Genomic DNA, 9,353 nt, shown 5'->3' with positions numbered 1-9,353 from the left:
ACATCTTCTTCCTTTCGGTTAAATTTCACGTCTGTAGCACGTCATCTTGGTGGTGTAGCAATTTTAATGGCCAGTAGTGTAGTTATCCCACGACTTTTGTCAGCTCAGCGTACGCTTCACAAGAGGAATGTTGTAACACGAGCTAAACATGTGCGTCATGCGTGCTTTTTTCTAATTTTAGCTTTTATTTGTGCTACCACAGCCAGCCTCTGATACATATTGAATCAGTCACACACACATACAGTCGTGATTCGCATAAAATATTTACATTGGTTGTAAACAAATTACTTACATCAGGATGTTATCCCATCATTGCTATGTGATGTCATTCTAGTCGCCAGTTCGTTATGGGACACACAACATTCATGCCTTCAGAAGATTTTCCTACTGTGAGGTGTTTACATGGCTTATATGAGTGTGATCGTATTCAGTTATTTAACGCCGCTATCTTAAGTATATTCAGAACTCTATGCAGTGAACCCCCCCCCCCCCCCCAAAGCAAAATACGCGACGCCACGCAAGTCCTCTGGCCGTAAATACTTCATACTGCTAGTGCGAAGCAGAACCGTCTCTCTAGTCCTGGAAAACGATTGGTGAATGATACCCTGTTCTTCTCAAAACCTCGGTTTAATGACAAAGTCGATATTCTGAATGAAACCTGTACCTGATTTTAAATATCAGCAACCACTAGGCAATACAGATCTTACTTTCATGTACTTTCAACAAGTACCACACACAAAAATTTAGATTTAAATAACTCTCTCCTCCCGAACAGGCCATGAAGGCCCAATGGCACCGACCGGCCGCCGAGTCATCCTCAGCCCACAGGCGTCACTGGACGCAGATATGGAGGGGCACGTGGTCAGCACACCGCTCTCCCGGCCGTATGTCAGTTTCCGAGACCGGAGCCGCTACTTCTTAATGAAGTAGCTCCTCAGTTTGCCTCAAAAGGGCTGAGTACACCCCACTTGCCGACAGCGCTCGGCAGACCGGATGGTCACCCATCCAAGTGCTAGCCCAGCCCGACAGCGCTTAACTTCGGTGGTCTGACGGAGACCGGTGTTACCACTGCGGCAAGGCCGTTGGCACTGGTTAAATAAATTTGTCAAAAACAAGAAGAAGACCACCTCTCATATTAAAATTTTACTGATCGTTATTAAGGGAAAATACAAACAGGATGAATAGGAAGCAGATTTGTGCTGTGGGATGTAACAGCTGCAAGTTAAGAAATCATTGCACATATATTTCCGAGTTAAAAACGCATAAGGATATTAAATAAAACTCAATTGCTTGGCATGCTGGTGCTTAAACTTTGATACTTGGTACCCTCTCTATGGCAAGAACACAGTTACCACACGTTGAATCAAATCTACCAAAAGAGAGGTTGAATTTATTTGATGCACATACACGAACATTCGCAATGACCATGCTTCCATGTTCTAAGTTCAAGTACACCGGGCCACAGAGTAACTTGTTTTGAGGATCAACTTGTGAGGGGAAAGGCCAATTCCACCAGTTTGATACGAACTCTCTAATAGCACAGCACAGTTATATATTTAAAAAAGGACAACAAGGCCGTAGGGGAATTGATGATTCGGTTTGATCACGAGTACGCCAAATCACAGCCTCATAACGTATAAGGGAACGCACGTGCTGAAGCAGAATGCAGGTTATTAAACCCGCGAAAATAAAATACGAAACGAACGAGAAATCGAACAAAATTTCGGGCAAGCTCACATAAAAGCACACACGTTATTACGTTGTATACTAAAGTAACTGAGTTTTTACATCACTTTACGTCACCATTCACCACCGCCAAGTTGCAGTTGAACAAATTATCAAGTCAAGTAAACTGAATATTGATAAAGGTAACACCGCTCCGTTCCCTAAATGAAATTATTTGTATAGCATAATTACCGACGCCCTCGCCGAAGACGGACTACTAGAAACTCAACCGAAACTAAGTCTTACACATTTCAACTTATGCTGCAAGAGGTGAACACTCAGATCATCCTTGCTCAACGGCGACGCAAGGAAAAGTGAAGCTTCTACGCTACCGTAGCCGGTGTCCTTGCACAAACCGGAAACGCACGGAGATTCTACATGGTGGCTGGCTGTGTCAACCTTACAGTAGCTGTTGACTGTCTCTTTGACCCAACACAGATCTATGCAAACTCTACACAAACATTGGCTAAACAGCTTCTAACTTCCACAGAAACCTTCTTCCAGCCAAAGAATTCTAAATGCATCACACACGCAGGCCAGTCACATATTCTCTCTAGCAGGCAAAAGTAGGAACAGGAAAGCTATGGTATCGGTACAGGATAAACATGTTACATTCGCACATATAGGACATGAAACATACATTCTTTCTTTTGATTGTGCCGTATTTCCCGTGGATACGTAGGGTGGGCATGGTTAATCGGATGTGGCAATGTTAGTTGAAGGGGTGGCCGGATGCCCTTCCTGCCGCCACCCCCTACCCCCTGGGAAGGAATCAGTGTACCCCAACTGTCTGCGACTAGGGTAATCCTTGGAATAGTGCGAAAGTGGTCAGATGTCTGCGAGCCGTGTAACTGAGGCGGGACGTGGGGACCAGCCCGGTATTCACCTAGGGGGATGTGGAAAGCCGCCTAAAAACCACATCCAGGCTGGCCAGCACACCGGCCCTCATCGTTAATCCGCTGGGCGGATTCGATCCGGGGCCGGCGCGCCTACCTGAGCCCAGTAAGAACGCGTTAGCGCTCTTGGCTAACCTGGCGGGTCGACATACATTATAAATTGAGAAATCACTCTCTGTTAGTGTTGAAAACCCACTGAGACTACTAAATCTAGTACTCTCGCGTTCATCTTACTCTCCAGTTTCAAACACAGACAGACCATACACTAGAGGTGCGAAGAAATGTTGTAAAACGGGACTCATTGGAACGGTTCACAGGGAGACGTTCGAAAAATTATGCTATTAACCTGGATGGTAAATTGGCTGGAATATTATTTCTTGTACTGCGAGGGATTGGAGGTGCTCTGCCCCCTGCGATTCTTCCTCGTGAGTGTTGTATTGCAAGGGCGCCGGCCAGAGTGGCCGAGCGGTTCTAGGCGCTACAGTCTGGACCGCGCGACCGCTACGGTCGCAGGTTCGAATACTGCCTCGGGCATGGATATGTGTGCTGTCCTTAGGTTAGTTAGGTTTAAGTAGTTCTAAGTTCTAGGGGACTGATGATCTCAGAAGTTAAGTCCCATAGTGCTCAGAGCCATTTGAACAGTTTCACGATAAGCTCCACGACAGACCCGCATTGGGTTGAATGCCATCACAGTCCTACAGTTCTCGTCACCACTTTATACCAATGTCATTCTGTATGCATTTATTAAAGTGTGGATATCTAGCTGAATGTCCTGCTTGGTTTGTAACTCCCAAGGAGTTCGCCTTCGATCTTGATAGTGCGAACCTTCGTGATCGATGTGGCGCACCATTTTGATTCAGTGTTCAAGGTGCACGTTAATGGTTTGTTTTGAACATTTCTTGAGTATCGGTGATGTCCGTTTCTGAAGTGTACCTAATACATACATCCCACAGTAGCTTGATCTACACACCTTCCGGACACTCTAATTTTCTGTCACTCTTCTGATGCACATGGTGAGTCATTACCAGCTAATAATTTTCCTGCCATAGCTGAAACAACACTTTTAAATGAGTATTACTAAAGACTGCCGGCAGCGGTGGCCGAGTGGTTCTAGGCGCTTCAGTCTGGAACTGCGCGACACCTACGGTCGCAGGTTCGAATCCTGCCTCGGGCATGGATGTGTGTGATGTCCTTAGGTTAGTTAGGTTTAAGTAGTTCTAAGTTCTAGGGGACTGATGACCTCAGATGTTAAGTCCCATAGTGCTCAGAGCCATTTGAACCATTACTAAAGACTGAACTTCCGATCTCGCACTCAAAGGGTTCTTGTATGGCTCACAATGGGCTGCACTTTAAGGCAGTAGTGTTGACGTTTAGTGCCCGTGTCAGCGCTGCTGAGGAGTTCCCAGTTAAGACCTGCCAGAGGCTCGGCCTGTTTATACAGAGTGTACGGAGGAAGCTGGGTAGGGGGCTGGAGGCGGGGAGGGGGGGGGGTGAGACAACAGACACACACACGGCTGGGGCTCCAGCGGCGGCCCGGGTGCCAGTTTTGCCCCCGGCCGGCTATTTCCCTGGGCTGCCACTCGGCGGCGCGGCGATCGCGCAGCGGCGGCCGCCCATTGGTCGGCGCCGAGCGGTAGGGGGATCCCCCGGGCCTTATCTTATCTGGAGGTGCATCAGCAGGTCGCGCGCGAGAGACTTAATTGAATCACCCGCTCGCCAGGAGCGCATGAGCGCGCTCGCTCACACACACACACACACACACACACACACACACACAAACATAAACACATTCGGCAGCCTTTCCTCTTCAGAGTGCTAGCTGTCTGTATGTTGCTCCGTCATAATCCCCCGGTGCCGCCCCGGCGTCGTTGCGGCAATTTGCCGGCGCCTGCAGATCTGGCAGATAGGGGCTGCGCCGGGGTACACACCTGCAGCCCCGACGCCTCCCCCCCCCCCCTCCCCCTTAGCGCTTTATATTCTTCTGCCTCGCCTCGCTGCAACCACTCACACGAACGACCTCTCGCGCCATCGCACCGACTGTGCGCATTCTTCGCCCACTCTGACAGCTCCTCCGCGCTACGGATCCCCGCCTCTTGTATTCCTCACACTCGTTGCAGTCTAAAAGATTATCTGTAGGCGGTGGCGTCTCCTAAAGAAGGGACCGGGCACGTTCTCGATGCAAATTTGTAAAAACTGCGCATCTCTCTCTCACTCACTCCACTCGCGTCTCCTGGCGTCCCATTCTGCTAACAGTATTCATCTCATAAATTTCTCCCCTGAGGTTTCCTCTAGAGTTTTGCTTCCTTTGTGCTCTTATTCCACTTCGTCAGAAGCTACAGAGTATTGGTCCAAGTGGATTTGTTCACAAGGTCTTAGCACCAACTGAACGATGTTCAACTTAAATTGGGTCTATGAAAACTAAAGAATTTCAGAGTGTAAATTCTTCACGTAAGTGGGCGAGTAACTGTTAAGTGTGTAGAATGAGATTTCACCAACTGCGACCCAATCGCGTGTACGCACAGTGATCCAATACTGTAAAATGCTTTTTTATTCCAGTCTATGATCACAAATGATCTGAGGATGGTCATTACAGACTGAAACCATTCTTGTCTAAAGAATTCATTTGTGATCATAGACTGGAATAAAAAAGCATTTTAGAATGAGATTTTCACTCTGCAGCGCAGTGTGCGCTGATATGAAACTTCCTGGCAGATTAAAACTATGTGCCGGACCGAGACTCGAACTCGGGACCTTTGCCTTACGCGGGCAAGTGCTCTACCAACTCAGCTACCCAAGCACGACTCACGCCGCGTCCTCACAGCTTTACTTTCGCCAGTACCTCCTCTCCTACTTTCCAAATTTCACAGAAGCTCTCCTGCGAACCTTGCAGAACTAGCACTCCTGGAAGAAAGGATATTGCGGAGACATGGCTTAGCCACAGCCTGGGGGATGTTACCAGAATGGGATTTTCACTCTGCATCGGAGTGTGCGCTGATATGAAACTTCCTGGCAGATTAAACTGTGTGCCGGACCGAGACTCGAACTCGGGACCTGTAAGTAAAGCTGTGAGGACGGGGCGTGACTCGTGCTTGGGTAGCTCAATTGGTAGAGCACTTGCCCGCTAAAGACAAAGGTCCCGAGAGCGAGTCTCGGTCCGGCACACAGTTTTAATCTGCCAGGAAGTTTGTGTAACCCTGTGGGTCCCAACAGGTGGTCCGTAAACCCCCAGGGGTCCGCGAGCTATGCCAGAGGGGTCCGCAAGATGCTATTAGAAGAAAAAAATATATTACCTATATTTCGTATGATAACAATTTTATGTTTTGGCCGCTTCCTGCATGAGCAGAGCTTTAGCGAACGCTAACTTCTGCGTTTAGCGCCTTCCTAGAGCCAACTGACTCTAGCACACTCTAGCGCAAAACTAGAATTAGATAGAGGCAAATAGTTCTGATGTATGCCATTAGACTGCGCGCGCTGCCTCTTTGCAGCTGACAACTGACAGTCACTTTACACAGAAACTCGCATTTCAGACGACAATCGGCCATTGTTATTTTATAGTGAGTGCTTTCACAGACCGTGTTGTTTACATGTTCAATATTCTGTATTAAAACAATAGTGTTTGTTTTTCACGGAAGCTACAGTTCGTGTAGTTAAAAATGGACCGTTGGTTACAAAGTGGTTCGTTAAAACGAGACTCTTAATTCGGCTTTTTAGGTACTTGATACTGTGATCTGACAAGGTACCAATCGTGCTCGATAAGGAGGTCCTCGAGAAAATTTTGTTGGGAACCCCTGGTGTAACCCATAAAGAATGAAGTTACAAATTGTGAACGATGTCTTTCGCGAAGGAATTCTTGTATGAAACACTTTCCGACTTCTTGCAGCGTTAATTCAGTGTAAAACCTCGAGCTTTCGTCAATTACCTCCATCGTCTTTGTCAGGAGCAACTGACCGTCACCGCTACTGCTGCTGGTGTGGCGGCCTTATACAGCACATAGGCGGCTTCTGGTTGGTCGGTAGTTACGTCATGCCGTCGCAGATGGTGTTTGGGTGTGCGCTGGTGGTGCCACCATGCCCGCCGTAGCGTAAACATTGCGAGACGAATATCTCTGGCGCTTCTCTGCATCGAGGTCTCGCTTCCATGCCCCGCTAATTTTATACCCGCTGTCACGGTTGAAGGTATCCTAACACGTTCTTATTCCTATAGCCTCTTTATCTACAGAATCCCTGTATGTAGGGACCTACGACGTAACTTTTGATTCCTCAAACAGTATTTTGTGTTTGTCTGTGAATCTGTGTTCAGCAACTGCAGATTTCTCCAGTTCTCGATTTTGAATATGCTGTTTATGTTCTGCACAGCGGTCGGCAATGGTGCGGTCGAACTGACAAATGTAATTGCTACGCACTCATACGGGATGTTGTAAATCCCAGGGGTCCTGAGGCCGAGACCTTAATATGGCGTAGCATCTCCTTTATCTTCTAAGGACATCGGAAAAAAGAACTGATACGTCGCCTTCCCAGGACTCTACCTATTTCGCTGGATGTAGCGCCTCAGAGGGAAAGAAATGGAATCGGAGACTTATCAAGTGAAAGTTCAACATTTTCACGTTTCCTTTTCCTGGAGATCGCTGACTTCGTATCACGTGACCCACAGCCTTTCTTTCGGATGTCGAACGTTCACGTGATGAACCACTGATTGCGTATCTTCCTCTATGCGGCACTACATCGAGTAAAATAGGCAGAGTACTGGGAAGACGAGGTATCACATCTATTTTCCGACCCCCTAAGAAGGCGATGCTACGCCGTATTAAGGACAGTCTTGGCCTCAGGATCCCAAGGATTTACAATATCCGAGTGCGGAAGCAATTACGAGGGCTATTCCGAAAGTAAGGTCCGATAGGTCGCGAAATGGAAACCACGGTAAAAATCAAAAATGTTTTATTTGCAACAGTTAGATACACCTTTCAGCTACTTCTCTACGTAGTCGCCGTTCTGACTTAGACTTTTGTCATAGCGTTGTACCAACTTTTCAATAGCCTCATCATAGAAGGCAGCCGCCAGTGCTTTCCGCCAATTCTCCACGCTGGCCTACACCTCGTTGTCTGTGTCAAAATGTTGTCTTCAAAGACAGCGGTTCATGTGACCAGAGATGAAACTCAGGGGGAGACAATTGCGGACTGTATTGTGGGTAATCTCACATTTCCATTTGAAAACGATGCAGGAGCATCTTCATTGCCCCTGCAGAATGCGGCTGAGAATTGTCTTGAAGAAGAAACAGCACGACAGTTATGTAATGTTAGCTGCATAGCTTCAGGGGAAATTTCTCACCAGGCCCCCGTACTTGGCGGCAGACACTATTTTCTAGACATCTTTACGCACTCACTGCGAGCTCAGAAATGAGAAGAGCGACGTGATGCTAACTGGGGTTATACTAGAGACACTACCCAACACATCTGTGCAAAGCTTTATCGGATTTTCATAGTCGTTTCCATTTCGTGACCGATCGGACCTTACTTTCGGAATAACCCTCGTATATTCGTCAGTCCAGCAGCACCGTTTCCGACTGCTATGCTCAACATCAACGGCGTATTAAAAATCGAGAACTGGAGAAATCTGCAATTCCTGAACCCAGCCTAACAAACAAAGACAATATACTCTTTGAAGAAACAAGAAGTTTTGACCCCGGGTCCTACATACTGCAACTCCATAATTAAAAATGTTGCAGAAATAAGAATGCTGGAGAAAATCTTCAACAGTGACAGCGGACATGATCTTAGCGGTGCACGGAAGCGAGCTCTCGATGTAGAGAAGAGCCAGAGATATTCGGCAATGTTTACGCTACGGCAGGAGCCGTGACGTCACCAGCGCAGACGGAGAGAGCGTCGCGTAATTGCCGGGAGGCAACACTCAAAAGTTCGAGCTTTTGTACTGAATTCGCGTGGCAAGAAGACCGAGAAAGTTTTATACAAAGCTATAAATTCTAATAGAAGATATACGTCGACTCAGTCATCAATATATCGATTATCGATAGATAATTGTGTGTTACTCCCCCGTAACTGATAATACAAGAGCCTTACAATCGGCTGTATTGGTTGTTGCTGAATCTATAAAGTACTGAACGTGACACCAGGTGCCGCGTTCATAGTCAAAATATTAGCGAACGCATTCACTTCCTCGCAGTTTTTTTTGGCCTTAGATTAAAGAAAAAAACTTCATCAAAAGTAGCAACCAAGGATACAGAGCGATAACACATTTGACCTGTATTTAGGTGACGTGATGTGCTTGTATCCAGATATAACTTTTGCATCGTTTCCCTAATTTGACGGACGATCACTTAGGAACAGTTTCTTTCAGAACGACACAGTCCTTTTCCTGCAGATACAAGAATATTCTGACAATATAAGGCCACATTGCTGACTGGACGCAAAACAGCAGTTTACTTTTCTTTACAAACAAAGCCGTTTAGCGTGCTTATTAACTCCCATTGTCAATTAAAAAAAGTGGCAGAGCGGTTCTAGGCGCTTCAGTCCGGAACCGCGCTGCTGCTACGGTCGCAGGTTCGAATCGTGCCTCGGACATGGATGCGTGTGACGTCCTTAGGTTAGGTTTAAGTAGTTCTAAGTCTAGGGGACTGATGACCTCAGATGTTAAGTCCCATAGTGCTTAGAGCCATTTGAACCATTAATTTTAGGTGCCCATCCATGGGTCGTCCATTTCCAGGAAAGCCTTAGACACT

At 47.0% G+C, this 9,353-nt stretch overlaps 1 pseudogene; it reads right to left on the bottom strand.

Moving 5' to 3' along the window:
• Nucleotides 1-969: 969 nt before the first annotated feature.
• Nucleotides 970-1,087, bottom strand: LOC126210992 (5S ribosomal RNA; annotated as a pseudogene).
• Between the last annotated feature and the right edge of the window lie 8,266 nt (nt 1,088-9,353).

This window comes from Schistocerca nitens, chromosome 10, assembly GCF_023898315.1.
Source record: "Schistocerca nitens isolate TAMUIC-IGC-003100 chromosome 10, iqSchNite1.1, whole genome shotgun sequence".
NCBI classification, from domain to species: domain Eukaryota; kingdom Metazoa; phylum Arthropoda; class Insecta; order Orthoptera; family Acrididae; genus Schistocerca; species Schistocerca nitens.
The sequence above is the reverse complement of the archived record's forward strand: the minus strand, read 5'-3'. Positions and strand labels throughout refer to the sequence as shown.